Source organism: Phyllobates terribilis, unplaced genomic scaffold (assembly GCF_046119375.1).
Source record: "Phyllobates terribilis strain yellow unplaced genomic scaffold, ASM4611937v1 Scaffold_7__3_contigs__length_470593459, whole genome shotgun sequence".
Taxonomy (NCBI): Eukaryota; Metazoa; Chordata; class Amphibia; order Anura; family Dendrobatidae; genus Phyllobates; species Phyllobates terribilis.
In genome coordinates, this window is record NW_027362767.1 from 253058619 (window position 1) to 253066689 (window position 8071).

At 40.7% G+C, this 8071-nt stretch overlaps 1 protein-coding gene across 15 annotated transcripts in view; it reads right to left on the minus strand.

Moving 5' to 3' along the window:
* The window catches only part of RALGPS1 (Ral GEF with PH domain and SH3 binding motif 1), a 540676-nt gene that overhangs the window by 458091 nt on the left and 74514 nt on the right, over positions 1-8071 (minus strand). For 12 of the 15 annotated variants that reach the window (XM_073640270.1, XM_073640276.1, XM_073640275.1 and 9 more), the window contains one exon: positions 7029-7116. The exons of 1 other annotated variant lie outside the window; for it this stretch is intronic. The gene's annotated coding sequence lies outside the window, so the exon portion shown is untranslated. The remainder of the gene's footprint in view (positions 1-7028; positions 7117-8071) is intronic. 2 more of the 15 variants (XM_073640264.1, XM_073640268.1) reach the window with 1 other exon arrangement.

The following is an 8071-nucleotide window of genomic DNA, read 5'->3' on the forward strand; positions in this document are numbered from 1 at the left end:
TTTTAAATAATGCTAACTCCACGACTAAAGGAATGTCTTTAATTTATAAAATCTTGAATAGTGCACAAGAGGAGGGGAAATTGCCGTATATGCTTAAGTGGGAAATGGATTTAGATATATCAGTACCAATCAAGAATTGGCATTATTCGATAACTTGGGTACAAAAAACATCAAGATGTATTAATAGTCTTGAAGACCTGAAGAAGATCCATATGACATGGTATCTTTATCCGTCTAAATTGGCACATTGTAGTCCAAATTATTCAGATAAACGTTGGAATGAATGTCTACAAGTTGTCAACACTGTGTCATGTATGGTAGTTTTGCCCTAAGATACGATCCTTTTGTTCCTTGATATTTGGGTTGATCTCTAGATTAATAGGGATCCAATTAATACCAAATCCAGCTCTAGTAGTGTTGAACATTGGAATAGATTTAATCCCACATACGGTAAATTTAGATGATAGTAATCCATATATTAAATTCTACCAGACAATGCATAGCACTGAAATGGAAATCTCCCTTTATTCCCACGATGGAAGATTTGATAGGGAAAGTGAATACCTACTATCATTATGAATATATGTTAGCATCTTCGCAGTGAAATAGAGAACAAAATGATGGATAGATGGAAATCATGGACTCTATCCCCCTGGGGCCATTTCTATTAACACATGATGTCTTAAGTAAATGTATGCTGTTTTGTAAGGTGATGTTATGTTAAATGTTGCACTGTTTTTTATGATCATGTCCATGTCCTTATGTTAAATGTATACCTCTAAGGTTGATGTATGTAATTTTAATTTTGTTTTGTTGGAAAAATGAAAAAATGTAATAAAGAATATGAATTTAAAAAAAAATCACAAAATAAAAAGACAAATGTAAGTAAAAATGGTATCACTGAAAAAGTCAACTTGTCCTGCAAAAAACAAGCCGCTATACAGCTCCATCAGTGGATATGGTCCATTTTGCTCCTGTTACCCTTGTGAAAATGAAACATATGGGACAAAACCAACATTTTTGCAGGAAAAATTAGTGAAGCACCTGGGGGTTCAAAGTGCTCACCACACGTCTAGATAAATTCCTTGAGGGGTTTAGTTTCCAAAATGGCATCAGTTGTGGGGGGTTTCCACTGTTTAGGCAGTGGATCAGAGGCCCTCCAAATGCGACATGGGGTCCACTAACGACTCTTGACAACTTTATTTTCAAAAAGTCAATTGGCGCTCCTTCTCTTCTGAGCCCTGCCGTGCGCCCAAACAGTAGTTTTTCCCCACATATGGGGTATCGGCGTACTCAGGAGAAACTGCACAACAAACTGTTTGGTGGAATTTCTCCTGGTACCCTTGTGAAAATAAAAAAAAATTGGGTTAAAAGAACATTTGTGTGGGAAAAATGTGATTTTTTTTATTTTCATTGCGGCTCTACGTTATAAACGTCTGTGAAGCACCTGGGGGGGTTCAAGGTGCTCACCACATATCTGGATACATTCCTTGAGGGATCTAGTTTCCAAAATGGGGTCCGTTGTGGGGGGTTTCCACTGTTTAAGCACATCAGGGCCTCACTCACCAAGCACGTCATGGCGTCCGCTCTCGATTACAACCATTTTTGTGTTCAAAAAGTCAAAGGGTGCTCCTCACTTCCGAGCCCTGCCATGCGTTCCAACAGTAGTTTTCCCCCACATATGGGGTATCAGCGTACTCAGGAGAAATTGCACAACAAATGTTGGGATCCATTTTCTCCCGTTACCCTTATGAAAATAAAAAATTTGGGGCTAAAGTAATTTTTCTGTGAAAAAAGTAAAATGTTAATTTTTTCCTTCCACGTTGCATTAATTCCTGTGAGGCACCTGAAGAGTTAAGGATAAATGTATTGAAACCCTAACAGATGATGAAAAAATCATCTGGTCAGTGGAAGTAATGGTAACATGGCTAAACACGTAGGTTGCAAGAATCTCTCAAGATATAAAGTCAGCTTAGAGAAGAATCATTACATTAACGGATTACTATATTGGATTCTGGCACTGTGGACCATCTTGCAGACTCTCCAAGTCATTCATCAAGTTGAGTCTTCAGAGGTGCAGGTTGTGCCCTCAGACCAGGGCTGCCACCAGGAATTTCAGGGCCCCATACAGACAAAATTTTCGGGCCCCCTTGTCACTCAGCCCAGGCTCCACCCCTCGAAACTTCCACAGTCCCACCGCCCAAAAAACTCCCCTTCAGCACCATGTCCTCACTAATCACACATTAACAGTTCCCATTGAACACCTGATCACACACATAGCCATCAGCTTTTGTTTAGGCCACAAGATTTTTTAAGCTGTCACCATGACAAGGCAGACTCTTCTGGCCAGGCCCTACTCTACTCTAACCTTTTAAACATTTCTTATAATACCCAATACTCTTTTTTAGGTATATTTTTATTTATTTTTCTTTAAGGAAATGTGTCACATACATTTTTTAAAATGACCAATATCATCGCATACAAGGGACAAATACCGTCACACCATAACATGACCACATATTACCACCACACAGTGACCGAATAATACCACAAACAAGGAACAAATACTGCCATACCATGACTAGACCACATTACCACCACATAGTGACCGAATAATACTACGCACAAGGAACAAATACTGCCACATCATGACTGGAGTACATATTACCACCTCATAATGACCTAATAATACCACGTACAAGGGACAAATAAGGCCACACCATGACCAGATCACATATTGTCACCACATAGTGACTGAATACTACAATACTGATCATTAATAAAAAAACACAATACTAATATTACCATAAGTGCCATTATACACAGGAGCTCTGTGGCCGTCAGAGCTCTGAGGCTGAAACTCCCTGCGCTGAGATGTAGGCCACCGGCGGCGGCACGCCAGCACGCGATACCCCAGGGCCCGGTGAGCAGAAGCACGAGAGGGGGGCTCCGTACCAGGCTCTGTACTGCTGTTCACCGGGCTCTGTACAGTAGTAAGGGCAGTAATGCTCTGATGGCGGCCGTGCCTCAGACCCTTACAAATCAAAACTTCTGACATGTCAGAAGTTTTCTAAAGCCAGAGGTACATTTTATTATGATAATATCCCGTGGGATTCCTCCGTGTTATTTACTTGGAAATGGGCCATAAAGTTTAAAGGCGTTTCTTCTTCAAAAAAGTAGCGCCCAAACTATTGAAAATTTGTAAAACCGCAAACAGAGAATACCTACCCCCTGGATCTAGTGCCAGCTCTCCACCTCTTCTCTAATTTCTACAGTGGTGGCCAAAAGTATTGGCACCCCTGCAATTCTGTCAGATAATACTCAGTTTCTTCCTGAAAATGATTGCAATCATAAATTCTTTGGTATTATTATCTTCATTTAATTTGCTTGCAAGGAAAAAACACAAAAGAGAATGAAGCAAAAATCAAATCATTGATCATTTCACACAAAACTCCAAAAATGGGCCAGACAAAAGTATTGGCACCCTCAGCCTAATACTTGGTTGCACAACCTTTAGCCAAAATAACTGCGAACAACCGCTTCCGGTAACCATCAATGAGTTTCTTACAATGCTCTGCTGGAATTGTAGACCATTTTTCTTTGGCAAACTGCTCCAGGTCCCTGATATTTGAAGGGTGCCTTCTCCAAACTGCCATTTTTAGATCTCTCCACAGGTGTTCTATGGGATTCAGGTCTGGACTCATTGCTGGCCACCTTAGAAGTCTCCAGTGCTTTCTCTCAAACCATTTTATAGTGCTTTTGGAAGTGTGTTTTGGGTCATTGTCCTGCTGGAAGACCCATGACCTCTGAGGGAGACCCAGCTTTCTCACACTGGGACCTACATTATGCTGCAAAATTTGTTGGTAGTCTTCAGACTTCATAATGCCATGCACACGGTCAAGCAGTCCAGTGCCAGAGGCAGCAAAACAACTCCAAAACATCAGGGAACCTCCGCTATGTTTGACTGCAGGGACCGTGTTCTTTCTTTGAATGCCTCTTTTTTTTTTCCTGTACACTCTATGTTGATGCTTTTTCCCAAAAAGCTCTACTTTTGTCTCATCTGACCAGAGAACATTCTTCCAAAACGTTTTAGGCTTTCTCAGGTAAGTTTTGGCAAACTCCAGCCTGGCTTTTTTTTATGTCTCAGGGTAAGAAGTGGGGTCTTCCTGGGTATCCTACCATACAGTCTCTTTTCATTCAGACGCCGACGGATAGTACGGGTTGACACTGTTGTACCCTCGGACTGCAGGGCAGCTTGAACTTGTTTGGATGTTAGTCGAGGTTCTTTATCCACCATCCGCACAATCTTGCGTTGAAATCTCTCGTCAATTTTTCTTTTCCGTCCACATCTAGGGAGGTTAGCCACAGTGCCATGGGCTTTAACCCCTTACTTACCGGGGACGTATTAGTACGCATATTTGCGTACTCCCCGTTCAGTGAGGGCTGCTGCGCTGAGCCCTCACTGAACGGAGCACATGTCAGCTGATTCTTACAGCTGACATGTGCCCGCAACAGCCGCGGGTGGAATCGCGATCCACCTGCGGCTGTTAACCAGTTAAATGCTGCTGTCAATCTCCGACAGCAGCATTTAACGCGCGCTTCCGGGTAGCGCGTCATAAGCCCCGCCCACCGGCGACCCCGTCACGTGATCGCGGGTCGCCGATGGGCGTGCATGACAACCCAGGGTCTGCAGCAGACGCCTGTAGTTGTCATGATCTTGTCGCTATGAGCGCCACCTAGTGGTCGGCGCTCATAGCACAGGACCATTTCTGCTGCATGCAGGGGACCTGCTCGTCCCCTGTATGTAGCAGAGGCGATCGGATAGTTGCTGCTTCTAGTCTCCTATGGAGACTATAGAAGCATGCAAAAAGTAAAAAAAAAAAGTTTTTAAAAATATAAAAAAAAATAAAAAAAATATAAAAGTTTAAATCACCCCCCTTTCACCCCATTCAAAATAAAATATATAAAAAAAAAAACCACATACACATATTTGGTATCGCCGCGTTCAGAATCGCCCGATCTATCAATATAAAAAAAGAATTATTCCGATCGGTAAACGGCGTAGCGAGAAAAAAATTCTAAACGGCAGAATTACGTTTTTTGGTCGCCGCAAAATTGCAATAAAATGCAATAACGGGCAATCCAAACATCGGATCTACCCAAAATGTTATCAATAAAAACGTCAGCCTGGCACGCAAAAAATAAGCCATCAACCAGCCCCAGATCACGAAAAATGGAGACGCTACGGGTCTTAGAAAATGGCGCTATTTTTTTATTTTTTTTTTTACCAAATTTTGGAATTTTTTTTCACCACTTAAATTTAAAAGAACCTATACATGTTTGGTGTCTATGAACTCGTAATGACCTGTAGAATAAGAAGGGCAGGTCAGTTTTAGCATTCAGTGAACATGGTAAAAAAATAAATAAAAAACAACTGTGGTATTGCACTTTTTTTGCAATTTTACCGCACTTGGAATTTTTTTCCCGTTTTCCCGTACAGGATATGATAAAACTAGTAATGGCGTTGAAAAGTACAACTCGTCCCGCAAAAAATAAGCCCTCACATGGCCATATTGACCAAAAAATAAAAACGCTATGGCTCTGGGAACAAGGGGAGCAAAAACGAAAATGCAAAAACGAAAAATGCTCCGGGGCTTAAGGGGTTAAACTTCTTGATGACACTGCGCACGGAAGACACAGGAACATTCAGGTCTTTGGAGATGGACTTGTAGCCTTGAGATTGCTCATGCTTCCTCACAATTTGGTTTCTTAATTCCTCAGACAGTTCTTTGGTCTTCTTTCTTTTCTCCATGCTCAATGTGGTACACACAAGAACACAGGACAGAGGTTAAGCCAACTTTAATCCATGTTAACTGGCTGCAAGTGTGATTTAGTTATTGCCAACACCTGTTAGGTGCCACAGGTAAGTTACAGGTGCTGTTAATTACACGAATTAGAGAAGCATCACATGATTTTTCAAACAGTGCCAATACTTTTGTCCACCCCCTTTTTTAGGTTTGGTGTGGAATTATATCCAATTTGGCTTTAGGACAATTCTTTTTGTGTTTTTTCATTGAAGACAAATTAAATGAAGATAATAATACCAAAAAATTTGTGATTGCAATCATTTTCAGGAAGAAACTGAGTATTATCTGACAGAATTGCAGGGGTGCCAATACTTTTGGCCACCACTGTATGTATTGGCTGCAGCGGTGACATCACGATTATAGCACACTTCACTGCTGCAGTCACTCAATTACTAAGCTCAGTGGCTCCGCTGATGTAGATGGCATGAGTAGCTAAGCTCTGTGATTGGTTGCAGCGGTGATGTACGTTGTAATCGTGACGTCGCTGCTGCATCCAGTACACAGAAACTAGAGCATCTAGACCAGAGGAGGATGTGTTTGTTTATTTGCAATAGTTTGGAAAGCACTTTTTTGAAAGTGGAAAACCCCTTTAATTACATACTAATAAAGAAATTATTTAATTAATTAAAACATATATCCGTAACAGATAGCATCATCTGCTTTATCCACTGTACAAGATTATCGGTTTTATGATTCTTTCTAAAAGCAAACGATTATGAGTAGTGAATACTAGGCAGCATGCTGAAACACGGGTCGGGGTGAGACACCACATCCTGCAGGAGTTGATGTCACTTATAACATGAGCATGTCTTGTTCCTACTAGTCATTTAGCTATGTTCTTAATGTCTCTAGTGTATATGGGCTATTTATACTTTCTGATAAAACTTATCTATATATTACCATCATGGAGCTTTGTTCGGTTTAAATTTGTATGTATTTACCTCCTGCTATACACTTTCTTGTGGGATTGTGGAGCAATTCTGTGGTTTCCCAGTTTATCAGTTTTTAATGCAATTTTTTTGTATTTATATAATTAATAGACGTTCTTTGGTTTTGCTATATGTGGTTCTTTTGTACAATTTTCTTTGTAGGATCTCGAGTAGTGAATAGAGCACAGCATCGTCATAATGTATGCCGCTGGTGATTATGATCTGTTCTTACCCATATTGCTGTCCTTACATTTAATTCCAAACTTGCTTCATAAACCACAGGACATTATGATCCGCTGCGAAAATCTATGGGACGACGTCTGCAAGACACAATACAACAACACTTCATTATTTATTTAGCTCAGTCTTCCAGCAAAGTTAACATATTGGGGATCGGTTCCCCTTCAGATAACAACAGATTGCCGGGGGTCTCAGCAATAAGACATCTTGGGGATACTCTTCTAAGGGTAAGACCAAGATGACAAGCCGCAAGGCAGAAAGGGGGATAAAACTTTGTGGGCAACCAGCTGTTGCAGTTTTTTAATTTTTTTGTTAAATGGGTGCATGATTTTACAAGAGTACCCTTCTATTGGAAGCTCTGTTGTAAGTTGTATCATATGCTGCACTATTTCTTCCACCTAAACTGACCTGATTATAGTGAATGGGGCCTGTTCGATGTTGTTTGCATCTGTCATAGGAGTTCACTTCTCTGTTCCTATAATTGAACTCCAAACACATGCGTGAACCCAGTCTTGCCTGAAAAAACAGTACAGCCATTACAGTTGGCTAGCAGTTTAACGGGTAAACAGCAGCTCTGCTGTCACAGTCGCTCAGTGTGGCCTTACCATATCAAAAGGACACTGTCCAAAGAGGAAAACATTTTTTAATTATGTAAAATATTATAATACTGCCAGAGAAATTAAAGGAGCTGATTGCAATTTAAAAAGGAAAGTAACCCGATAACACCAGGGGAATGTCAGACGGCTGTTTCTACGCTCTGCTGATCTGTGTTTTATTGCTTGTTTGTATCAGGGTCATCAATACCTGATCAATGCTCTTGTTGGTTTTTGATACTCAGAGAGCTGTTGCAAAATAAATTACATAGCAACTAAGATAGACAAATTCATCTTTTCCATCATTAAACAGATTATTGACACGTCCAAGTCACATCAGGTGAGCTCAGGGGATCGATAAGTGCTATCTATATATCCTATGGTCTGGTCGGTTGTAAGATGTTGTAATGAGCTCTGGTTGTAAAGAGATTTATTGCAGTAT